The sequence below is a fragment of the Ambystoma mexicanum genome, chromosome 11 (genome assembly GCF_040938575.1).
Source record: "Ambystoma mexicanum isolate Mex_15411 chromosome 11, UKY_AmexF1_1, whole genome shotgun sequence".
NCBI lineage: Eukaryota > Metazoa > Chordata > Amphibia > Caudata > Ambystomatidae > Ambystoma > Ambystoma mexicanum.
In genome coordinates, this window is record NC_090934.1 from 229,852,908 (window position 1) to 229,879,055 (window position 26,148).

At 49.4% G+C, this 26,148-nt stretch overlaps 1 protein-coding gene across 5 annotated transcripts in view; it reads right to left on the reverse strand.

The window, feature by feature from the left end:
• The window catches only part of FGR (FGR proto-oncogene, Src family tyrosine kinase), a 367,556-nt gene that overhangs the window by 156,010 nt on the left and 185,398 nt on the right, over positions 1-26,148 (reverse strand). For 2 of the 5 annotated variants that reach the window (XM_069622911.1, XM_069622910.1), the window contains exon 1: positions 14,017-14,845. The exons of the other annotated variants lie outside the window; for them this stretch is intronic. The gene's annotated coding sequence lies outside the window, so the exon portion shown is untranslated. Of the gene's footprint in view, positions 1-14,016; positions 14,846-26,148 lie in introns of those variants that run through there. 5 annotated transcript variants of the gene reach the window in all.

Sequence of the window (26,148 nt, forward strand, 5' to 3'; positions counted from 1 at the left end):
CCCTCTCTCCCCTGCTAAAATCACTGAACCTGCACTGAATCTGCAACTGGCCACTCACCGATCTCGGTCCTTGGCCCAGCCACTCTTCCCTGCACTGCCTACCTGCACTACGGGACCGTCTCTGTATCCTACAGCCCCTTCTCCCGGCACTTACCTTGCACTTGCCACCAGCTGGCCCTATTATTTATCTTGTATTCTACAAACCATGTACTGCACTCTCCTTGCACTTGCCACCAGCTGGCCCTATTACTTATCTTGTATTCTACTAACCATGTACTGCACTTCCCCTCTCCCCTTCCCCTTGCACTTTTCCCAGTCCCCTTGCACTTGCGCAATCTGAATGACACCTGGCCTAGTAGGATCATTGTCTGTTCTCCCCTTGTTCCCCCCCCCGCCTCGTCACGCCTTGAAACACTTGTGTATAGGCGCGTTACAAATGCCATATCATATCATATCATAACACCACCTACTAACCATCGCTCCTCCAGTTTAGAGCCACATCAGCAAGGGATTGTGGATATGCAAATGAGATGAAATGCAAGTCTTCTGCTCCAGACAATTGCCTTTGTCTTACAGGGCAGTACTTCTTTACACCTAGCTTAATCTACACGGTAAGATAGCTCAGCAGGTTGAGCATTTGCTGCTGCGATCTGTGTGTGATCTGCAAGGCCAACTCAGCCCTTCATCTTTCCGAGGTCCATAATTTAGTACCAACTTCGGTTGGGATGATTAATGTATGCAAATATGTTTTATGTACAGCGCTAAGGCGTACGTGCTTTATAAATAACAATTCATTACCATTACATCATTAATCCAAGACAGACATTTCTCAAGAGTGCAGGCACCTACATACCAGGTTTCACCCATATTAGGTCGCTCTTTCGTGACTTGGGTCTCTTAGGAACTGTGGGCATGTGCATGTGATTTGTAATGTCATGTGTGAGGTCATTCATTTTGCGCCTTCATTCCTCGCTCTCCTCCAATACTTTCACTATATCTACTTCTTTGTACCTCCCTCCCGACGTCCCTCATTCCAATTCCGTCTTTCCATGAATGCTAATAGTCCTTTGGTTTAGATTTTGCTATTGGTCACCCTACTTTCCCTTGCTGAGTGCGCTTAGATTCCATTGCCCCTCAACCCCCTGCCCCGACTTGGGGTGCCACTGCCTTGTGTTTTTTCCACCCAGCCGCGCTCTTTGGATGCTTCCCTGCCTGTGTAACCATTTAATCATGTGCAGCAGCCAGCCCTGGGGGCCACTGTACTCGTGGATTGTGACCAGCAGTCTCGTGGGGGGCAGGACTAGGGGTGTGGCTTGAGGGTGCAACGTCACAAAACTTCAGATCCCACAGTCTGAAGATGTCATGTGAGTCAGTCTATGAGGAGGGAAGTTGTAAACTCTATAGCCCTTTGTCAGATCATATCAAACAGTGCAATCGAAAAGATAGTGCCTGCAGAGTAGGACTGGGCTATGCATTTACAAATTAATGAGAGCGTGGGAGCCCCTCTACTGAGAACGAGCATAGTTCAAATAACCTTTTCTATGGAATTTCTTCCACTCAGGAGGGTCTACAACTGGGCGTTAAGACCCTGCGCTCTTCACAGAGGAGAAATATCTATTTGAATATCAGTCTGGTCCAGCCACTTAAATGCTCGGCACATCTCCTCTGAACAAGAGTACCATCAGCAACCCCAGACAAGTGTCTCAGCCTTTGGGGCCTCCTCAGTGAGGTGAAGCTGTGCCTCTCTAAGTGCTTACATCAAGACCGGACTACACATTTAAAAGTGCTTGCATCAAGACTGGGCTAGGCATTTAAAAGTGCTTGCATCAAGACTGGGCTAGGCATTTAAAAGTGCTTGCATCAAGACTGGGCTAGGCATTTAAAAGTGCTTGCATCAAGACTGGGCTAGGCATTTAAAAGTGCTTGCATCAAGACTGGGCTAGGCATTTAAAAGTGCTTGCATCAAGACTGGGCTAGGCATTTAAAAGTGCTTGCATCAAGACTGGACTATGCATTTGAAAGTGTTTGCTTCAAGACTGGACTATGCATTTAAAAGTGCTTGCATCAAGACTGGGCTATGCATTTGAAAGTGTTTGCATTATGGAGCTCTTATTGCCCATTTGAAAGTGACTTCGGAAGAAGCATGTGTACAATCTCCAATTATTCCCTTCATATATGTGTGGGAAGGTTCCTGATTCAAATTATGTAAAATACTATTTTGAAGGTCACTGCTGAGAAGTGCATGGAGTCCCAGCCCACTCTTTCTAAAGGTTCCCATAGATTAATGCCACTGCTATCCCCTGATATTTCCACAGAGAACAATTTATTCTGTTAGAACATCAAGAGGCAGAGTGGCCTGTGGGGAGACTAGGAGAGCTCAGGTCAGGCTGGTGCCTCTACCAGTCCTTAAGGCCTGGGGCAGCTTCAGTCGCATGTCACATAGCCGTTGACACGTGACTGAATGTGCCCGAGCTGTTTTTTATTCAGAGGCACTCTTCTGGCTCAAAAAATCTCCAGATTTCCCAATAGGGCACACTGCCTCTGGCAAAACCTTTGCCTTGTCTCATTTAACACCCGCCAGGGGATAAGCTGAGGTTTTTGAATTTCTGCTTCTTCCCCACCCCCGCAACTGCTAGGGACGTGAGTAGAGGTGGAGTCAGCGAAAGCCTTGTGATATATCAGGGACCAAACAGCTGCAGTGGAGGAGCCTGTGTCCTTAATATCTATGGTCAGTGTGTTTCCTCGTGAGTGATAAGCCGGGGTGACTAGGAACCAAAGGAGGCCCTGGAAATCATTCTCAAAGTGGCCTCATATTAAACATTTTCAACAAGCCCAACCCTTTTCCTGTGAGAAAATGTGAAAAAATAGGTTACCACACAAAAGAAAGAGACCCAGAGTGCAGAGGCCTAGTAGGAAAACTCCAGAGTTCCCTATAGGCCAGTCCATGCCTGGTGATAAGTGAGTGCTTTAAAAGACCAGACCTGTAAAGGGCTTCTCATAGACACTGTAATGCATGAAGACCCCCCTCTCACGGACTGTAGTCATAGTACGGGTAAAGCAGGGGCAGGTTCTGAACAGCTTCTCTTCCTTCGGGCCACCTAGACCTCATATTTCGTATACTTGGACCACAGCTTGCCAGTGCACATCCCCACGGACTCACAGCAAGGCAGTTTACGAACCTACACACTGCTCCACTATTGCACCTCAGTCCTCTTCTGCAGCGTTCCAGGCTCTGCCTCTATGATGGTACACACATGACTCTACCAATGCACCCAAACCGCGACCTGCAGTACCTTCTGTTATTGCAATTATATGTGGGGTGTTATCAAAAGGCCCCAAACAAATGGAACTGAAAGGCCATGTGAAAAGGGCCTATTTGTCATTACTAAAGGAAAAGCAGCATTTTAATTCACAAAGGAAGAAGAAATTCAAAGGTCCCTTTCACATAAAAAACAGGATTTCTAAACACTGACACAAAAACGGATTTGCATGTGTGTTTACAAGTTAAAGCAAGACATGAGAAAATGTTCCCCAGCCAAAATAAAGATGTCAGGCAAAAGACATGGCGTGTGTGTTGACCAAAAGTAAGGTACATTATGTTTCACATGCAAAATACCGGCAAAACATTTGAAAAGAAAAGGCTGCCTGGTTACCATGGAAAGTTCCTGTAGGCCTATTTAGGCAGACTATGTGGGTGTCTTTCTGCAAGGGAAATCCAGAGAAAGCTAAAACAAAGATGTATTCCGAGTGCAAACTCGAAAAGCACATCACATTGCGGGTTGTCGCCAATCAAAAGGGGGCAAGTCGGACCCAAGTCAGACCCACTTTTCAGCAGGAAAACCAAAAGCAGATAATAAAAAGTGTATTTTATTAATGACTGAAAGAAACAACCCTGCACTTTCAGCGCCAAAGCAAAGTGAATCCTGATCAGTAAAGCACACTGTATGGCAAAGAATAAATGGTGAGGTTGGGAATTGCAATCTGTGACTTCCATTTCAGCCAGGGACAAATGGGCTCTGGGCAAACTTCACAAAGAACTCCCACACTATAAGACTGGCTTTTATATCCCCCAGCTGTTTACAACTGCAATAAAGTGTGGCTGCTACAGCTGTCAACAACAGACTTTCCCTAGACCTGGTGTCTCTGAGATGGCGGTTCTGAGCAGGCTAAATGCTTTATATGGTGCAGCCCAGGTATTTATGAGCTGAAATCTACTTCAAACAACCAACTTCAAAGAGACTAATGGCCTGGAGGCAGGTGAGCTACCCTTTGTCCAACATGAAGATTGACTATTAATTTAAAAGGACTATCTTAGACCTTTTTCACAGCAACCATACGTCGTACTGATTACATGTATGTTTCATTTTTTAGATAATTTCCAGGCGATGTTGGTGATATAAAATTCACCCACCTGCGACTCAGGGAACTGTAATAGCCATCTAAGATGGGTTCCAAATGAGAGAGATGGCGTGCTGGTAGAGGGTACAATAAGGAATATGAGTAACAAATTACATGTTCCTAACTATTATGCTTTTGGTAAAAATTGCAGAAAATTGCCACACGGCCATGCAACATGGTGCAGACCTGGCTGTCATCTTATATAATACCCCATAATTAGCTGAATCAGAAAATATGTATATTATGGCAGTTATTAGTAACATTATGAAGTTTTGCCACATAACTTGTTTTTGCACAAAATTTGACATGAGAACAAATGGGGATTGCAAATAGAAGCTGCCATGTGTCTGCTCCAGACCCCTAAGCCAAACCTTTAACGATGGACTGGATTTGGGAAGAGAGAGAAGGGTAACTGTCCAATCCTATTTGCCCAAACCCTTCCAGGGTACTACCCCAAGATTGTAAACTTGATGGTGTCATCACTGCTATATAAAGTAGAATGCACTATGAAGAAAGGACAGAGCTGCTAAAAATGACCATCTGGGAGCGATGCTGAAAATTACCATCTGACAGATGCAAGGAAACACCAAAAGGAGATGTTGCAGAGATTGCCTCTGGGTCGAGCTGCCTATTTCTAGGAAGGCCTAAAAGCTGACTGGGTCCTATGGTGGAGAGCGGGTGGCCATCCTTGAGAGTGCAGTGACCAGAGCCCTGCCCTATCTTTTCAGAGGGTCCTGACATGCGCCTGGCTGTCCTGGACTTTAAACAGAGGTTTTCAATGTAAGTAGATGAGCCCCTTGTAAACAAAAGGTGGGGGAATCGACTGGCCTTAAATGCTTTCCTTTTAGAGTGGCCGGGGAAAGGGGGAACTGTGTAGATCCTTAGCCTATTTAACTAAATAAAAAAATATTAATTCCTCTTGCAGAACATCACATGGTGACTTTTGTTAAAATTCAAAATTAAGAAATCTCATTCTCGGTGTGTGCTGAAAACTATAGACTGTAATTTAATTGGGTGATCCTATTTGTCCTGTTGACCCTGAATTCTTTAGGAAGGGGGTGTCTTTGTCCCAAAACAAAAAGAAAATCCCTAAACTGCAGCTTCCCCAACACAGGCATTTAAGTGATGGGGGTCTGAAATCCAAAATTCGCAGATCGTCCCGATTTTTGCTATCCATTTTCCCCAACACAGGCCTTTAAGTGGAGGGGGGTCTGAAATCCAAAATTCTCAGATCATCATTTTTACCACCCAGTTTCCCCAACACAGGCCTTTAAGAGGAGAGGGGTCTAAAATCCAAAATTCCCATATCATTCCAATTTTTCTCTGACTTTCCCAACACAGACCAAAGTAGGCAGGGTCTGAAAAACAAACCACTTAATGGCCTTGTGTTTATTTTAAACCAAATGTGTGGGTGAAATCATAATTGAAATATGCATTTGTATCAATCTATAAACCCTACTGCTAACCTTTTAAGCACACAGGAAAATCGAAATTGCACAGCACTACATTTTTAATTGTTTTTGTTTATTGATCAGTTTAATTATTTCTTGAAGAGAAATTTGTAGAAAGTAAAGAATTGTGATTTGTGTTCTTTTCAACCCACTTGTTTGATTTATTTATGTTGAGAAAAGTTTATTGTGCTGTGCCACGGATAAAGTGGTGTTTGATATTTTAGTGCAATTTTCTTAACATCTAATTCAAATAAACTAATATATTTCCTGCACACTGGCCTGGTTCTTGGCTCGTTGGTAGCTCAGGAGGAGGGACCAAAAGGGCATGGTATGAGGCTGGATAGGGCTGAATAAAAAGAACTGACATTAACTGTTTATTGTGTGACACTTAGCTTGGGGAGGAGCTCCTTGTGTTGAGAGTGGCCTCTCAAAAATTGTTACATAAAGAACCCGCATTTGTAAATGCATCCCCATTGTGATCCGCAACACCCCTAATGTTCTACTTTTAGGAGCCACATACAGTGGAGTAACTTTGCTGAAAATATTGGGGATGGCATGAGATCTAAATAAAAGAAACCCTGTCAAATGAGTGGTACATGGTGTGCCACAAAAGTTGGGGGGACAATCACCCATGTACCACCCCAATATTAAACCCATTCCCACATACAGCTCTGCACGCAGCAGAACAGTCGAAGCTGCTGCTTCAAAGACTAGGAACAGCACTGAGAGCAATAAAGCAGGCAGAGTACAGGAAGAAGTAACGCCACCTTCACATACACAAGCCCTGGCAGTGCCAACATGTTTGCTTTTGTGTAGGCATGGGGCTGGCCTTTGCCAGGCATACCCTTACTGGTATTAGCTGACCATTGAAGGTAGCATACATATAAAAGCAGGGCCTGGAAAATGCCCAACACTTATACAGAAGCCAAAACGAATGGCTTTATCAAAGCTTGTTTTCAACAGGACTTCAGTGAAGGCACAGACTGTTAGGACATTTTTATTACACCGGTAGCGTGTTGCTCCGCTTCTCTCCTTGCCATACATAACTTTCTCCCACGTCCACCTCCGTTGCAGCCCTCTTAAAAGCAATCCTTTCTAGTGTTTCTCCTTCCTTGACCCCTCCAACTCCTTCTACTCTGCCTTTCTATGGTTCGTCCCCCCTCCTCTCCTTCCATCTCCCTTTCCCTTCTTCTCCATCCTTACACCCGTGCCTTCCTCACCTTCCTTCATCTCCTTGTGCCTTTTTACTGCAATTTTCCCGTTACTTTTCGTCTTCCTTCCCCCTCTTTTCCCTCTCACATCTTTTCTTTTTCTTCGCTTTTTCTTTCTCTATCCTTTTCTTTCTTGTTGCTTTCCTTTCCCTTGCCCAGTTTCCCTTTCCCTTCCCCTTCCCCTTCCCTCGTGCAATTTCTTTTCTCCATCTCCCCGCTCTGGCTCTTTGGCTTTCCTTCAGCCCCACCCTGTGGCCCTGGCAGGCCTGCATACATGGAACCCATGTCGAGGCGGCAAGTGCCTAAAGCAAGTTGTCCACCGGTAGAATGGTTCCTGTCCTCCCACAGTCCTCGCCGCCCCTCGTTGGATGGGCGGTGAGGCTTTGCAGCCGGCAGGGTTCTGTCTCTGCGCTGCATTTTGCCTTTCCTTATCCCAGACCCATTTCCTGTTGCAATGAACTTTTTCTTTAGTTTCTTGTGCGGTTGTGATGTGCTTTTGTGGTTGTGCAAAAGAGAAGGCACAGCCACTGGCGAGAACAGCCTTTCTAGGTGCAGAAAACAGCTGCAGCAGAGGCTGCACGTTCTGGCTGGCGAACTGCCAGTGCCTCCCTGCCTTGTCAGGCATGTGCGCCCCCATCGGACCCACCCCCGCCTCCACCCATACTGTTCAACGCTCCAAGGCAATACAGACTTGAATTTGAAAGGCAGCAGAGGAAATAAGGTGGGAAAGAGAAAAGTGTAAAAGAAAAAGAAGGCAGGGGAGTGTGAAGATGAAAAGAAGCCGTCGCTAGGGCAACAATGACCTGGCAAGTATCAAATCTGGACATTTAAACCCTGACTGAGTCCCCACCTCAATGAAATACAGACAGGCCCTGGGGAGAGGGGAACCCTTCAGGCCCCGCCAGGGTTCCGGTCCAGCCAGTTTCACGTAGCGGGTTTATGCACACGGCCATATTCATGGAATTCTTTGCACGGTTCAAAATGACTTGGCACTGCCATAAAGTGCCTTTGCACTGCCGACACAAACCCTGATTCATGGAACTGTGCAAAGTGTTGTTTTGCAGTGCAAAGTCCGTGCAAAGTCAGTGCATAGTCATTTTTCTGCAGAACAAAAGGAGCCGGCAGGGTGAATACTCGGAAAGGGGTTTGGGCACAGGGCGGACGGCGTACCCACAGGAGACATAAGGAGGCAGAACGAAGAGAATGATAAGGAGTGTACAGAGACAAGAGAAGCTGGAGAGGAACTAGACCCTGTAAGTATTAATGAAAAATACATAAGAAAAGAAAAAGAAAGTGATAGCAAAACCTGAGCCGGCAAAGAGAGACAAGAGGGGCTGAAATAGAAGAACAGGAAGGAAGACGAGAGAGCAGTCATATGGAAGCATTGAAGATGTATTCAAGTGGTACTAAAGCATACGCAGGAAGATGCACCAGAAGTGCAGAGCAGTAATCTGAACGAGAAAAAACAAGAGAGCTGATCAAAGTTTTAGTAGAGTGAAACGTTAAAAAGGCCCACATTTTGGAAATATGATATCAAATAAAGCGAGACGAATTAGCCAGATGTGGGAGGAAAAAGAGAGACTATTGTCATATGGGTGACTACAAGATTTCAAGCTGATGAAGAAAAAGTAAGATAAGAAGGATGGAAGCAAAATTGGCCCAGGCGGAAAGACAGGTTGAGAGGGTGAAATGAAGGGAATGTGATCGTGACAAGAAGGAAAAGAAAATCTAAGCCGCGCTATCCCCCTTCTATTTGAGTCCTGGGCATCAGTGGTTTAAGCGTTCCGTTTCTCAAGCCGCTGTCTAGGGAGATCAAGGGCGTCTCTCGCCCGGGTGTCCGAAGCAAAGGGCAGACATAGAAAAGGGCAAGTCCTGCTTGGGCCTCTTCAGATCCAGGGCCCATACCCCTGCTCAGAAAACAGGTAAGCATGCTCCAACATGTTTTTTCTCCCTCTGTCCCCACAGGCCATCCTCACCATCATCAGGCAACGCCAACTTCTCTGGTGCTGGGGTGAGGACAGGTGCATTTGTAAAAGTTTTATTATCGTGCCTTATCGCGTGTATGCCCACTCCCCCACCCGTTGTCCCGGTTGCTTCTTTGTTTGTTGTCCCTCCCACCGTGCTCCCATTGGTTGGAGGGTACTTTAAATCGGCCACCCCCTCCCGTGGCAGCCCACTTGGCCAAGTACTAGAGGCTAAGGACAGCTCCAGTGATGCCTGCCGGTGTCTGCCGTGGTAGCACATAGCATGCAGTCGTCAACCTGATAAGGTAAGCCGAATCTGGGTGTGTTGTATTGCTGTGCTCAAAAACGTGCCTTTTTCACCCCTTCTGGGAAGGTTGCATCTGGGTGTTTTTTTTCACATTTCGGTAACTGGCATTGTTGCGGGTTCTTTCTAGGCTCCCACCTAGATCAAGCCCCCGTAAGACGTGCCATTCTTTGTTGTGAGTTACTTGTTCCCCTCATGCGTCATCCTTTGTTGTGGCCCCGGCACCCCTCCTCCTTCTCCCTCCCCCTGCACATTCTAAGTTGTGTGCCACAGGGCTGTGCGTCTGTCTCTCTTCTCTCAACCCCTTCTCCTCTGCCTACCTCCTTTGCACCCCCTATGGTGCTCTCTGTCTCTACCATCTTCTCTAACTGCTAATCTATCTTTTACCTTATTCCTCTCACTAAGTCTGCAAGGAAGAAGTTCAAGAGGGACTTCCTGGTCTCCAACTCAGGCCCTCCCTATCGCTGATACCTACACCAGGGCTTCCTCCAGACAGACTCTCACTGACATCCTCTTTGTTGTCCCCTCTCCAGACCAATGGAACCTTCATTTGGTCTATGTTCTCTCTTTTTTTCCTCCTCTCCCATTAATGGTGGCACTAGGTGGGAGGTCTTCTTGGCCCCCTTCCACTCCTCCAAGACTATCATTAATGTCTATCTGAATGGTGCTGTATTGGTTTAGGGCCCTCAACCCAATCTCCTCCTTTTTGATAGGCGTTTCCCACGTCTTAGCAACTTCCTCCCTTCTCCTGCTACTCCTACCACCACCTCTCTGGCACCCTCATCTTTCTCCTCTGCCCACCCTTGGGCCCCTTTACGACCTCAGCGGGGTGTACCTCAAGCCTGTACCCCTCACGAAGTCTTTCAAATGTGGCAACCTGCTCCACGTCGCTACTCTCAACGCTCGTTCTGCTGTGTAACACTCCTCTGACATCTGTTACCTCCTCAAACAACTCAACCTAGATGTCCTTGCTCTCAAGAGACATGGTTTACAGCCAGTTCTGTCACGAGTTTTGACACTCTCCTCCATGAGGGCTACAAGATCCTCTCTGAAACCCAGATCCAAACCATCCTGGAGGTGGAGTAGCCCTTATCTTTCCGGAGTGTGTCCTAGCCTCTGTCATCCCTATGGAGGCCTACTCCTCCTTTGGTATGGTATGCAGGCTCTCTATCTCTCCTGGCCACTTGATAACTGTGGCCACCATCTACAGGCCACCTGACCAGGTCGCCCTCTTCCTCTCTGAATGGGCCAACCTCTCCTCTTCCCTCCTTGCCTCTATTTCTCAACTTCTCCTCCTCAGATCTCAACATACACCTGGATGCTTCAAATCCCTCCTTTGGGCTTTTCTGCAACCTCTGCGACACTATCTTTCCATTCAGCTCTCTGGACCCACACATTCTGCCAGAAAGTATGTCCTCATCACCTCAGACATCCCCCTCTCTAACCCTCTCAGTACTCTTCTCTTTTGGACTGATCACTTACTACTCTCCTCTCAATATAAAACACTCTATTCCTCAGGCAACCCCCCCCCCCCAAGCACTGCCACCTACCTTCTCAGTCATTGAGCACATGAAGTGTGTGTCAGTCAATGCCTTTGCCTCTACTTTCTCTGCTTCTCCTACTCCTGAGGCTGGCTAACAACCTGACACAGCCCTTCTGACACAGCCCTTTCTAATCTGCATCTTTCTATTTTCAACACCCTGGACGTCTGTGCCCCTGTCATGAGAATCTGGCTGGAGCCTACCTCCAAGTGCGACTCTTGGTATGATTCCGACCTTGCCTTCCTGAAATGCAAGTGCAGGGTCGCTTAGAGGAAGTGGAGGACTTTGGGGGCGTCTTCGGACAAACTGGCCTGCCGCTTGCTCCACAGGCAATACAGACTCTCTGTCCTGTCCAAGAAGAGAGCACACTTTCAAGCCCACGTCTCTGCGGCCTCTAACTACACGGCCAAACTCTATAAAATCTGCAAGGAACTGCCCAATCTTGTTGCAGTCTCTACCTCTCCCGTTCCCTCCCAGGCCGTCCGGTGCGCTCTGGCCTCACACTTCAATGCCAAAACTCAGGAAATCCTGTCCTCTATCTCCTCTTCCTCTCCCTCTTCCTCTCTTGGCCCCCCTTTGGCCATCCCTCCCTCTCCTCCTCCTTTTTTGCTCTGACAACACCTCACAAGGTTTCTAGACAAGTACGATCTATGAAAGTGTCGTCCAAACAGCTGCTCCCTTGCTCCTTCAGAACCATCAAGGCCCATATTAACACCCTCGCTCCAGCCTTGGTGATTTCTGTAATTACTCTTTTGCACTGGAACTTTCCCCTCTCGACTTCAGCACTCCCTTGAGCACCCCCTCCTCATGAAGCCGTCTGCCGATCCTACCTGCCTGTCAAACTATCACCCAATCTCCATCACCCCTTTCCTGCGTAAACTCTTGGAAAAGTTGGCCATCTCACAGCTTACTCTCCGCACTGAATCTGTTGGTTGCCTCCATGACCATCAGTCTGGCTTGACAGCTGCCAGAGGCACAGAAACCTGTCTCCTGAACACCCATGAAGAGCTGCTCTCTAACCTCGATTCCAGCATTCCTTCTGTCCTCATCCTCCTCGATCTTTCCTCTGTTTTCGACACAGTCAAACACGCCATCCTGATCAAGCGATCCCTCTCTCTACCTGTGGCATTCCCCTGGGCTCTCTACCTGTGGCATTTCCCTGGGCTCTATTGTCTCACCCTGGTTTTTCAACCTCTACTTGGTCCCTTTGGCCCACCTGATCTCCACCTTCTCCTCTAACTTCAGTGTTGTGCGGATGACACTCAGCTTTCCTTCAGATTCCCCTCAGCCTCCTCTCTTCTCTTGCTCATTACTGCCTGTCTATCCGAAATTCACGATTGGTACACCTCCAACAATCTCTGTGTTAATGCCAGTAAGACAGAGATCCTTTTCATTGGGACCCCTGCCCCTGCTTTCCCTCTCACACACTGGCTGCCCACCATGGGATCTCCTCCATCACCTTCCTGCGAGGCAAAAAACCTTGGTGTCGTCTTCAACTCAACTCTCTCTTTCTCTCCTCACATCTCGGACATCGCCAAGAAGTCCCACTACCAGCTGCACCTCCTCAGAGGAACTCTTCTCTTTCTCACTTCCCCCCCAGAAGCTCACTGTCTCCAGAGCCCTGGTTCTCTCTAGGCTGGACTACTGCAACAGCCTCTTTCTCAATCTGCCTTCCTCTACTCTCGGTCCTCCAATTCAGAACAGGACTGCAAGACTTATCCTTGGCCTAAAGCCCAGGGACCGTATCTCTCCAGCCCTGCAATCTCTCCACTGGCTTCCAGTAGCTGCAAGTATCAAGTTCAAGACCCTTTGCATTGTCCACAAGGCTTTCTGGGGCCAGGGCCCGCACTACATCCAACGCTCTCTTCCAAAATACCTTCCTTCTCAAGCCCTTTGCTCAGCTACCTCCAACTCTCTAAGGGTTAGACGCTTCTCCAGGCAGAGAGGGGAGGGTAGATCTCTCTCCTCTGCAGGTACCTCAATCTGGAATGGCCTCCCTGCCCCTCTCAAACTTGAGCCGAACCACCTGAAGGTCTGGAAGCAGCTCAAACCGTTCCTATTCTCCTCTGCTTTCTCTCTCTCCCTCCCCTGCTGACCTACCTGCCTGCTGTACTGGCTGGTTGCTTGGCTACCCTCAGAGTCTCACTGGGTACGAGGCTCTTTCTTGATCAGTCACCCTTGCACTGCCACCAGTCCTACCACGTACTTAGGGGCTGGAACTGTAATCCTACAGTGCCTTGTTCTTCTTGCACTACCCAGAGCAGTGCTGCCCTGGCTGCACTTACTCAGAGCATTGCTGCCCTGTTTTCCCCTCCCTTTCCCTTGTGCTTCCCCCCTCCCTTTCCCCTTGCACTTCTCGTTCTCACACTTGCATAATCTGAATGACAAGGCCTAGTAAGATCGTTTGTCTTGTACTTTCTCTGTCTTCCCCACCTTGTCTTATTGCACCTAGAAACACTTGTGTACAGGTGCGTTATAAATGACTTATCATATCATATCTGCGTAAAAGTGCCATGAAAACATTAAAGAAGCAATCATTTTAAATAGCAGTGTAGTGTACAGAGGAAAAGGTAGAGGGCCTAGAACCGAACCCTGGGGGACACCAATGCATAAAGGAAGAGTGTCTGAAGATTGGTAAAGTGACTTCACATTTTGCCCTTGAATACCAAAGACTGATGTTACTCCTTATGACACAATTTTCTGTGATGTTACTTCAGGCGATGTCAATACAAATGCAAATGGGGAGACCCACACCTATTCTGCCACACAGGGCGTGCACATCCTGGAACCAGCCCTACATACAGCCTCCTCTGCTACAGTCGCCTCACACACACTGCATAGGCCCTTCGGCCTCCTCGTGCACACGATTCATACACGCTGCCTCCCCATGCAAATCTCCTCATACAGTTTCCTCAGTCTCCATACACTGTTTCCATACTTGCTGTCGTTCCGCAAAGCACCCGCCCACCTCACATATCTCCCCCTCGATCGCTGTCACCTCGCATGCAATACATCCACGCAGAGTAGTCATGCACTCCCCACACTCCCCCAGTCATCTCAGAGTTTCCTCACATGGACCCCCTGACAACACCCCCGACACATAACTGCCTGGCAGCCTCCTCCTCGCCAGTGCGGACTTATAATTACCTTCTGGGTGTTTCCGGCTTTCTAATCAAAGTCCAGACTTGCACCTGCTCGTTGAAGCTGCCCCGGGCGGGCAGGCAGGGTACAGCGTCATCAGCTGGGATGGGGTGCGAGCCTCCACCCTACCTGAGCCCCGAGTCTCTACTGTCCTCTTGGCAGCTCTGGGTGGTCGCTGGCCTGGTCAGGATCCAGAGGCCATCCCCGTTGGTTTCAGGCTCCTCTAGGCTTTAGCCATGCCGATCCCTGGCACTGTGTTGGCTTCAAATCTCGGGCAGGTCACTGCTCCACGGAGCTCACTCGTATATCAGGACTAGATTGCTATGGCGGCCCAGGCATGTACGATTAATAAACTAGTCAAGCTGCCATCCCATTAATGTTCCGGTCCCAAACAGACTCCAGCTCTGTAAGGAGAAGGTCCAACAGAGCTCAGGTTCCTTGCAGAATATAGCCCCTTCAGGCCGAGGGTCTGTTCACGCTGTGCCCCCAGACTGTGGTCCCTGACAGGCTCCCACTCTGCCAGATGCTGGTCGGACACTGGTTCCTTTCACGCGCAGGCAGCGCCGCCAGTCTCTGGTCCCTTCAGGCCCCGCCCGTCCACAGCGCCACTTGCACTCACGTACCCTGGCCACCTTGCCCAATCTGAGAACTCCCGCGATGTCTCAAGCGTGGCGTGCGCACTTCCCAGCACCGCTTGCATCAATGAAGGCCTCACACGGAGGCCACTTCCTATTTCAGCCTAAACACATCCCCTCACGTCCAAAGCTCTGCACCTCGCTGGGCCGTCCTCGCTCTGCACAGCACCCAGAACCAGTGCAGCTTGCTCGAGAATCCTATGAACTACTGGCCGGGCTTCAAGGCCTGCCGGCCCACACCATCAGTGACTTCCCACAATCCCTTCACGGAGTCACACTCATCGCCCCACCTCCCCTGCTTCCTTCCTTTTCAAAAGGCCAGGCCGCTGGCTACCTCCGGATGCACATGCCTGACCTGGCCGAGTGCCCGATCAAAGCAAACTCCTTTTAACCAGTGGTCGAAGTGTAAAGCAAAAAGTAGTGGACCTATGTCCCCTTTGATGGGGCCCCTTTTCTGCCCACTTCCCAATAACCCCCAGTACTCAATGTCACCCCCCATCCCCAAATAATCCCCATGCCAGGTCTTTCCTTTCCTCCACTCCACCCTGCAACACCGAGTTTAGCAACCCTTCTAGCAATACTGAAGTGCAAGAAAATGCATTTAAATGACCATCATTAATTTGCCATTGTCCCCCACAGCTGCGGCTTTATCCAGGCTCCCCTTCCAATCACCCACCAGTCGCACCTCTAAAGGGACATGCCCATGTCTATAGCCAGACACACCCCTCCCATAACCTGCAAACACTGCTGCACCTACAGCAAATTCATATGCAGATCGCTGCCAGGCTAGGCTTTGTGTCTGCTTGACAATGCAGCCTATTGAAATAAACACCAATCCATGCATGACAGACAGCACAGTTATCACCAGGGCTCGGGTTTGAATCCCCAGGACGGAAGAAGTTTTAAAAAAAAAAAAATTACTGTCCTGGAACGGTTACTCGGGTTGCATAAAGTAAGGGAACCCACGTGGCTTTCCCTGCGAAGCAAGGCAAGGTTGTACCCTTCAATTGCAGCCCACTTTGACTTCTGCTTTTAACAGAAACATAAAGTCCCCCCACAGGTCCGGCCCAAGGCATGGGCAGTGTGTGCCGTTGCCCCGGGCCCTGTGATTTTGTGGTACCAGGCAGTCACCAACTACAGAGAGTATATGAAATAATGTGAATTGTTTTAAACTCACGCACTTCACCACACTGCAACTAGAAACAACACAAACCGCATCAACAGCACACAAGGTCTCGCATTGGTCCGATATTCACACCAAAGCTCAGCGCACAGTGAAAACCGAACTGAAGCTGCCAACAGCACACCACGTCTCTCACTCTCCTCTCCCTCTTCACCGGACTAACTCACCCCGCTTCTTGTTTTCAGATCCGCCTGGCGACCAATTCCGTTGGTGACGGTGTACAGTACAAATACCTTTTACATTAACATTGAACAAAGGCTGCGCAACTGCGCTGCTTTCGGGCACAGGACTCCCGATTTAGCAAGGCCGTGCTTTTAGTTTCCACACCCCAGTGATCCTCTTCCAGAGACAAATATCCACTCTGCCCACCTCCCCAGCAGTCCATCAGACCCTGTGGGTCATCACAGTTAGACTTCATCACCCCGGGAAGATAGCTCAGCGGCAACGTACTCACCTTGGAAACAAGACGACACAAAGCAACACAAGTTCGATCCATGGGTCCGTGCTTTGAAACCTCTGGGTATTAAGCGCGTTATAAATATGCAACAAAGACAAATTCCTGTAACAGCGCCTCGAAGCCCCCGGGCTGTGTGAGCGCTTTAAAAATGCAAATAAATCAAATTAAATATTTGTTTTAGCAGAGCGTTCAAAGTGGAAGCTTTTTTTTTATAAGTAATGGTAATTTAAGAACCATTGTTTAAGACAAGGAGTTCAAAAGAGGTATTTTATTTTGAAAGCACACACACAAAAAGTTAGCTGCCCAGATCCATCTTTGAAGGCAATTAAAATATGTTAACAAAAAAGTTGTGAAGTATTTCTCCCTAGTTTTCATGTGTACGCCTTTTTGTGTGCCAAATAGGTTTATTTTTTTGTCGAATTTCACGTTTCATTTGCCACATATGAAGCATGCCGTTGTCAACACATGTAAAACCCAAGTTACCTTATGATACGATATGATATGACATTTGTAACGCGCCTATACACAAGTGTTTCAAGGCGCGACGAGGCAGGGAGGGGGGAGCAAGGGGAAGACAGACAACGATCCTACTAGGCCAGGTGTCATTCAGATCACGCAAGTGCAGGGGTAGGGGGGAAGGGAAAAAGTGCAAGGGGAAGGGGAGGGGGGGGGAGTGCTGAACAGGGTAAGTAGAATAAAATAAATAAATAATAAATAGGGCCAGCTGGTGGCAAGTGCAAGGTAAGTGCAGACAAGTGCTGGGAGGGGGGAGCTGTAGGGATGCAGAGACAGTCCTGCAGTGCAGGGGTTGCCAGGGAGGCAGTGCAAGTGGAGAGTGGCTGGGCCAAGGACCGAGGTCGGTGAGAGTGGCCCAGGTGCAGGTTCAGTGAAGAATTTAGCTGGGGAGAGGGAGAGAGAAAGCAGAAGCACACATTCTCTTTTGTTATGAGTCTTTCAGTCTTGAAAGAAAGCCTGCAAGCCATTTGGTATCCTTTTGCTGAATTGCATTCTGGTATTTGTAGTCTTCAAGATAGGGGTATAACGCAACAGTTCTACTCTTTCCGTTTCACATTTCTATTAGGATTCTTATGTTTCAGGAGCACTGAATGATGTGTGTACTTTCCAAGTCCTCTTTATAAAAAACGAGTATTGCTAAAAGCCAAGCATTGGGATGAGGAGGGGAAAGGAGCAGAGAGCAAACTGGCTGTGATGATTTCCCAGGTTCATCAATGAAGAGACGGTCTAATCCTTTGCTGATTTTCACAAGTTGACGGTACGTGACAGCGTCCCCCCACTTTTTTCCCCCAGTGTGGACGCCACCCCCCCTTGCGTGTTTTTGAGGCCGGAATGCAAGAAAAGCTTGCCTGCTCCAGTGTTTGTCCACTGGAATTTGAATCCAGGTCCCCAAGTTCTCTGGGCACACACTGACCCACAAGACCACATGAACGTGTCTTCAAAGCAAATGTCTTGTATTGGTATTTTGAATATTTCAATATATATTTTTGGGTTTAAAAGGGGCGCACCTTTTTTACTTTGCTGCTTTATAGGAAGATCTCCTCTATCTGTTTTTCGTGTGATTATTTATGATTTATTTTTTAAAGTCAGTGCTCATTTGTATTGTGAATTTTCTTCCGTTAGGGAAGGCCGGTTGAATTAAATGTGCGTATTTCACTTTTAGATACTTTCAGTCCCTGTGCGTATGTTAATGAGCCCCGCCCCACTTTTTTTAGGACTGGCGCCCTGTTTATAACATTTGAAGACCTGCGGATTTTCTTACTCTGACTGCTTTAATATGTTCCCAGTAAATAGGTTTTGCTTCGATAAGTTATATTAACAGTTAAAAGGCATACACTAATCGTCAGTTTATTTGATTACCACAGATATTAAAGACTAATTTTCTGAAATAATTTTCTGCGATTCAAATATATTATGCCCAGGGCCCTGCAAATCCCCGGCCCTGGTCACCCAATGTCCCTCAAACAACAGCACACACAAATGAGGAACATTCAGTGCCTGGCCTCTAGAGGGCGCTCGCAGGCTGGAAGAATTGCATCTGGGATTGAAAGAGTTACACTGCAAGGCTTTCAACCCTTGGCCTGTGATTCTTTACAGGGGCAGAGGTATACAGGGTTTGCAATGGTGCGTCTGAGGGGCATATCTAGTGTCAGGGTTGCGCAGCGTACCGCATTTGCACTGACTCAAAGTGCATTTGCTGTCACAGGAAGCTGGCAGAAATAGCTATTGCAGATCCAACATACGCCAAAACAAACGCCCATTCCCAAAGCAATGTATTGTTTGTAATGGCATCACGGACCATCGCATATTGTGTGCCTGCTGAAAACTGTCTTCTATGAGAGAAAAAGACTGACATGACCCAAAAGTACTCTTCTGCCTAGTAAGTCGTCCACTGGCCTCTTAGGCGATGCTTCAAGTTTGAGAATTTAAGACTAAGCATTCAAGTATTTCACAGCCTTTCACAGCCAAATGGCAAGAATATGTGTAGTTGGCTTGTTCTTCAGCATCACAGGAGGGCGAGAGCAGAGTGGACTGGGCAAACAGGGCTCAGGGAATATTGCCTTTGACCACCTAGAGCAATGGGCCTCAAGACATTGCAAACAGTGGATGTCAGTGAAAATGCTGGGTGGTGTGGATGGGCTCAGAGGAAAAGACTTCTACTGGGGCTTTAAGTGGGCCGGGGCTAGCGGGAGCAGAGCCCCGTAGCCTCCGAAAAATGTATCTGAGACGGGGCGCTGCCGCGGTTTCCTAAAGTCCCCAGTAGCTCCAGCCAATGTGGCTGCTAGAGGCTGAGGCTTTTTTCTATAGGCTTCAGAAAAAAAAGGCCTCCGCTTTGCCTTTTCATTCCTAATGGGGGCACTAGCCTCCACCAGGCACCCCTTTTACTAAGAGATGTAGTGGTGATCGCTGCATCGCTTAGTCAGAGGGACGCCTGGCAGGAGTCAGCGCCATGATTAAAGAAAAAAAGCGAAGTTGCTGATCCCTGTCAGGCATCCCTTTAGTCAAGAGATTCAGCCATCAGCATCCTCTTGCCAAAGGGAGAAGAGGGTGATGACCCTGCAAAGGGGTGTCTGGTGGGGTCGTCTGCAGCCCGTCAGGACATGCCCCCTTGCAAGCCACGCTCCCCTAAGAGCCTCAGCTCAATTTACAAGCCTACTTAAGGCACTGGCTACTACCCTCGTTAGACTGGACACAATGGAGCCGTGGCTAGAGCAAAACCAAGACAGAGAGTCTGGTCATGTCATGATGGCAGGGTTCTCTCTTGGCTTCGGATGCCTACAAACAGCCTAGGGTGAGCAGAGATATTGGCACGTGAAAAAAGAAACGGACCTAGGTAGTGCAAGTGAAGTCCATTCGAGTGGTGAGTGGGACCACTCATGGCCCCCACTCCCTCAGCATCGTCCCACTGAAGGAGCCGGGGCAATCTCCTCTCACATACCACTTGCCGCTGATAGAGGGGAAGTCGCGGAACTATTTGCTTGATCAGAAGGTTAGCGCGCTTTATTCCAACATTGGCAAGGCAGAGCAACTGGCGAAAACAGTTGGAAAGGGGGCAGAGAAGGGCGAGTGCAATCCAACATTGGCATTCCAAGTGTTGCCAACACATCATCATGATCAGTGCTGGAAGTGGAGTCTTTAACTCTGGGAACCTGGGGAGTGGGAGATGGCCTAAGTGGGACTCAGGGGTGTGACCCCAGGCCACAAGCTTTGAATGCCCCCAATTTTAAACGTGAAACAAGTCTGTGATATGTGTCATGAACCGACACTCTTGGTCCTTGTGGTCGGCATGGCGATGCATCCCTCATTTTGTTGGAGCCATTTATTCCCCCCCCCCCAAAGATGGCACCCGCAGTCTCACGCAGAAGCCCTTGCGGTGGTCTAGCGTTCGCGCCGCTTTCTGCAGCAGAGCCGGTTCTTCCGGTTTCTTCGTTTACCAGCTGCTGCAGTATTCGGTTCAGCGCGTTTCAACGCAGGTAATTCTTTCCCTGCTCAGCGCTCCTGGAATTCTTCCATTTTCTGTCCTTGTTCCTGGTTCCCTCTTATGCAAATGTTCCTCTCGACTCCCGGTTCCCCTCTCCTTGGCTCCCGTGCTCCTCTTGGATCTTTCAGTTTCTAACGGATCACGCTCTACCTTGGTCAGAGTTTCTGGCACATCATCTTGGACTCGTTGTGTGATTCTCCTCCTCTCTGCAACAACATCAGAAATCTGACCTTTCGACACAGGTTTTTCCCTTACCCTTCGTGGACGGGTTTTCTCCTGTAAAGTACCTTTGGCCTTATGCTCCGGGGGTCACCCTGCCTGGGCTTACGCTATTCAGGCAGCGTGGCGTCAGGAGAGTCTCGCCCCTATCTTCACGACACACATCACGAAACAAGAAAGACAAGAAACCCATCAACAGCAAGACCTCCAAAGTGAAGGCACAGGCGAGTGCCAGTCCGGTTTCTGACATAGTGATTGTGTAAGAAGCCCTTTTGAGTGAACAATGGAAGTTGAACTCTGCTCTTTTGATTGGTCACAATACTCACCCTAACAGAAAAAGGCTGTATGTTGGGGGACATTTATACCAATGTCGACATCCTTTGAGCAGGATGTGAGGCTTTGGCTGATCTGCATCCAGTCTCCCTTGGAGTTTCCTGGGCATCTTTCTTTCACAGTGGTCAAGGTTCTGTGGGATGGTTGCAGGTGCATCGCTCCTTCACAGTGGCCAAGGTTCTGTGGGATGGTTGCAGGTGCATCGCTCGTTCACAGTGGTCAAGGTTCTGTGGGATGGTTGCAGGTGCATCGCTCCTTCACAGTGGCCAGGGTTCTGTGGGATGGTTGCAGGTGCATCGCTCCTTCACAGTGGTCAAGGTTCTGTGGGATGGTTGCAGGTGCATCACTCCTTCACAGTGGCCAGGGTTCTGTGGGATGGTTGCAGGTGCATCGCTCGTACACAGTGGCCAGGGTTCTGTGGGATGGTTGCAGGTGCATCGCTCGTACACAGTGGCCAGGGTTCTGTGGGATGGTTGCAGGTGCATCGCTCGTACACAGTGGCCACAGTTCCATGGGCTGGTTGCAGATGCATCTGTTGTCCACAGTGGTGCAGGTTCCCTGGGCTGGTTGCAGGTGCATATCTTGTTCACAGTGGCCATGGTTCCATGCGGTGGTTGCAGGTGCATCTCTTGTTCACAGTGGCCATGGTTCCATGCGGTGCTTGCAGGTGCATCGCTCGTTCACAGTGGTTACGGTTCTGTGGGATGGTTGCAGATGCATCTCGCATTCAAAGTGGTCAAGGTTCCGTGGGGTGGTTGCAGGTGCATCGCTCCATCACAGTGGTTACGGTTCTGTGGGATGGTTGCAGATGCATCTCACATTCAAATTGGTCAATCGTCTGTGGGCTGGTTGCAGATGCGTAAGATGGATGTGAGGCCTTCCATCGTTAAATGGGTCGGTGTGCACGCTGAAATGAGATCATGCGGCGGGAAGAGCGTTTTGGAAGATGTGAGGTAAAATGGCCCGTGGGCAGGTTTGCAGTGGGGGAGGGGGGGCGGGGGCAGCTGATGTGGGTGGTGATTAGGCTGGAGGGAGAGCGAGGAAGGCCAAGCAAGTAAATCATTCATGGCGGGGAACGCGATCAGATGCAGAGGACGGGGCACTGACTGATTCCGGGGTTGAAGGACCTGTGTGACAGGTGGCAGCCAGGGGAGGGCGTCGCCTGGTCAGCGTTGTCGCCCAGAAGGTTACGGAGGTGGGGGCGGCACACGAGCCATCTGCTATTAGCTGAGCACAATGGCAAACGCATAGGGCAGCGAGCCACTGGTGCGGGAGATGGCGCGTCTTTGGATGAGGACGCACAGACTAGCTGTGCAGAGACATGCACGCGGGGACGAGGATGCACAGAAGAGCTGTGCAGAGACATGCACGCGCGAGGATGCACAGACGAGCTGTGCAGAGACGTGCACGCGGGGACGAGGATACACAGACGAGCTGTGCAGAGACATGCACGCGGAGACGAGGATGCACAGACGAGCTGTGCAGAGACATGCACGCGCGAGGATGCACAGACGAGCTGTGCAGAGACATGCACGCGCGAGGATGCACAGACGAGCTGTGCAGAGACGTGCACGCGGGGACGAGGATACATAGACGAGCTGTGCAGAGACATGCACGCGGGGTCGAGGATACACAGACGAGCTGTGCAGAGACATGCACGCGGGGACGAGGGCACAGACGAGCTGTGCAGAGACATGCACGGGAGGATGAGCATACACAGACGAGCTGTGCAGAGACATGCATGCAGGGACGAGGATGCACAGACGAGCTGTTCAGAGACATGCACGCGGGGACGAGGATGCACAGAAGAGCTGTGCAGAGACATGCACGCGGGGACGAGGATGCACAGAAGAGCTGTGCAGAGACATGCACGCGCGAGGATGCACAGACGAGCTGTGCAGAGACGTGCACGCGGGGACGAGGATACACAGACGAGCTGTGCAGAGACATGCACGCGGAGACGAGGATGCACAGACGAGCTGTGCAGAGACATGCACGCGCGAGGATGCACAGACGAGCTGTGCAGAGACATGCACGCGCGAGGATGCACAGACGAGCTGTGCAGAGACATGCACGCGCGAGGATGCACAGACGAGCTGTGCAGAGACGTGCACGCGGGGACGAGGATACATAGACGAGCTGTGCAGAGACATGCACGCGGGGTCGAGGATACACAGACGAGCTGTGCAGAGACATGCACGCGGGGACGAGGGCACAGACGAGCTATGCAGAGACATGCACGGGAGGATGAGCATACACAGACGAGCTGTGCAGAGACATGCACGCAGGGACGAGGATGCACAGACGAGCTGTTCAGAGACCTGCTCGTGGGGACGAGGATGCACAGCTGCACGCGGGAGGAACTTGTGGGGACGAGGATGCACAGACTAGCTGTGCAGAGACATGCAAGACATGCACGCGGAGATGAGGATACACAGACGAGCTGTGCAGAGACATGCACGCAGAGACGAGGAAACAGACGAGCTTTGCAGAGACATGCACGCGGGGACGAGGATGCACAGACGAGCTGTGCAGAGAGATGCACGCGGGGACGAGGATGCACAGATGAGCTGTGCAAAGAGATGCACGTGGGGTCAAGGATGCAGAGACGAGCTGTGCAGAGATGTGCATGCGGGGATTAGGATACATAGGGCCTCATTGCACGGACGGCGGTAACCATGGCGCTATTAGCGCCATGGTTGCCGCCGGTATTTTACCGATTCCGCCTTGGTGAATGGGGGGGATTACCACCCCATTCCAAGGTTGGTGGGGCGGTAATTCCCCATTCACCAAGGCCCTTCCCCATTCCCATCTGAGCCCCGACAGGGCTCAATGGGAATGGGGAAGGAGTAAATAACGGTACCGCTACTAGCAGTACCGTTATTTGCCCTGAAGTCCCTCAGCGGGTCCCTTCCTTAACATGTGGTCTGGCCACACGTTAAGGACGGGACCCGCTGCGGGACCTCGTAGTATGGCGCTAAGGGATTACCGGCACCGGTGCCCTTACCGGCAGTGGCGCCCCCAGACATTTTTCATAGGGGTGGCCACACTGGAAATCTTGGGGTGGCACACCAAAACAAACACACATAAGTGAATGGGCTGGTGGGGGGGCCAGCATGTTTATAAGGGTGGCCGTGGCCCCCCTTGTCCACCCTGTGGTGGCGCCCCTGCTTACCGGTGCCGGTAATCCCTTAGTACCATCCGTGTAATGAGGCCCATAGACTAGCTGTGCAGAGACATGCATGCGGGGACGAGGATGCACAGCCGAGCTGTGCAGAGATTACGACCCAGGCGGTAAGTTACCGCCTGGGCCGGGACTTTACCACCATGGCGTAAACTACGTTTACGCCATGGTGGTTGGCGGACTTACCGCCCCATTCCTACCTTGGCGGGGCGGTAAGTCCCCAATCCCCATTTACCCTTCCCCATTCCCATTTTTGCCCCATAGGGCATAATGGGAGTGGGGAAGGCGTTAATTACGCCACCGTAATTTACGGTGGCGTAATTAACTCCATGGTCCCTTAGCACCATGGATTTTAACACCTGCTAAAAGCAGGTGTTAAATCCGCCATGGTGCTAAGGGACCTCGTACTCAGGCGGTAAGGGTCGGCGCTGTTTACGGCGCCGTAAACCCCTTACCGCCTGAGTTGTAATGAGGGCCAATGATGCAGAGACGAGCTGTGCAGGGACATGCACGCGGGGACGAGGTTGCACAGACGAGCTGTTCAAATACATACACGCAGGGAATTATCGGCCACTCTCTAGGCGGGAACCGGGGTTCGTGTGCACAAGATGATTGATTCTGTGGATGCTTTCATGAAGGGCAAGTGAAAACTGCTGCGTGTGGCCGGCACCAGAAATAACAATACATTGAAAGGGATTGATAAGCTCCAGAGAAGATTGGGGAGTTGGGTTAAATATGTTTTACACACGGTTTGATATTCAGGGTTTAAAGCTTTTGGAAGTGAAAACATTAAACGACATTAAAAGACGCAGACGTTAAAAGACGGGGGTATATTGCTACGGGAAATTAAATCAGTATTCCGTTATCCCTAAGTATCTTTGCACTTTTGGGTACATTTTAAGAATTCTGACGTGGGGGCCGCTAGGGAGCTAAGCGGGGGGCGGGGGGGGAACTAAGCGTCCTCTGTGCGTGTGTGGAATGAGAATTCCTGATTGTAGAGCCAGTATAGTGAGCACCAAAGGCCTGATGTTATATACGTGGGAAGATACTAAAGAATACCCATTTACCTTGCTGGAAGCTATTATGCTGGTAAGATAGCTCAGCGGGTTGAGTGCTCGCTGGTACAATCAGTGCATGTTCTGCAGGTCGCAGGTTCGCATGGCCAACTCAGCCTGTCATATCTCCAAGGTCGATAAATGTATACCAACTTCATTTGGGTGATATTGTATATAAATGTGTTCCACATAAAGAGCTTTGGTGTAAGAATTATATAAAGAAAACATTATTACACTTTATTGCCAGAATGCATATGAGGTTTAGGATAACCTAAACCTAGTTTCGAATGCCCTTCTGTACCCTGTGGGAGGACACATTAGCCACGGACGGGCAAGTGCTGGTGGAACTACTGCTGTGTGATACTTGATTATGAAGCTGCAAGGATGACCTTGCCCTATCAACTGGACTCTCATGATGGCAAGCCTGCAGTTACAGGAGTACCAGAAAGACAGCAAGTCTGGTAAGGACTGACCTCTAGGTCTTGCACAGGGCTGCTCACAAAAGGTGGAAACAGCTGACCTTTCAACTTATCCATCAATGAGTGGGTTAATAAATGACTGGGTCAGCCATAGTAGGATTCAGGGCCATCCACAGTGTGGGGTGCCCACCTGCACAGCAGAATTTCAACACTGCAATCAAAAACAGCCTTGCTTTACTTTTATTTCACATGAGTGGCAAGAATTTCAACACTGCAATCAAAAACGGCCCTGCTTTGCTTTCCCCGTCACATGAATGTCAAGAAGTTATACACTGCAACCAAAAACGGCCCTGCTTTGCTTTCCCTGTCACATGAATGCCGAGAAGTTATACACTGCAATCAAAAATGGCCTTGCTTTACTTTTATTTCACCTGAGTGGAAAGAATTTGAACACTGCAAATAAATACTGCCCTGCTTTGCTTTCCCTTTCACATTAACAGCAGCTCTTTAAACACTGCAACCAAAAACGGTCTGGGTTTTTCTTTTGTGCTAATGTAAAATTAAAGAACCATGTGGAAAGGGGCTACCTCTCATCTATGGACAAGCAGCAATGTGAATTCACCCAAGGAGAAGGAAGCAAAGAATCCTGTGACCTG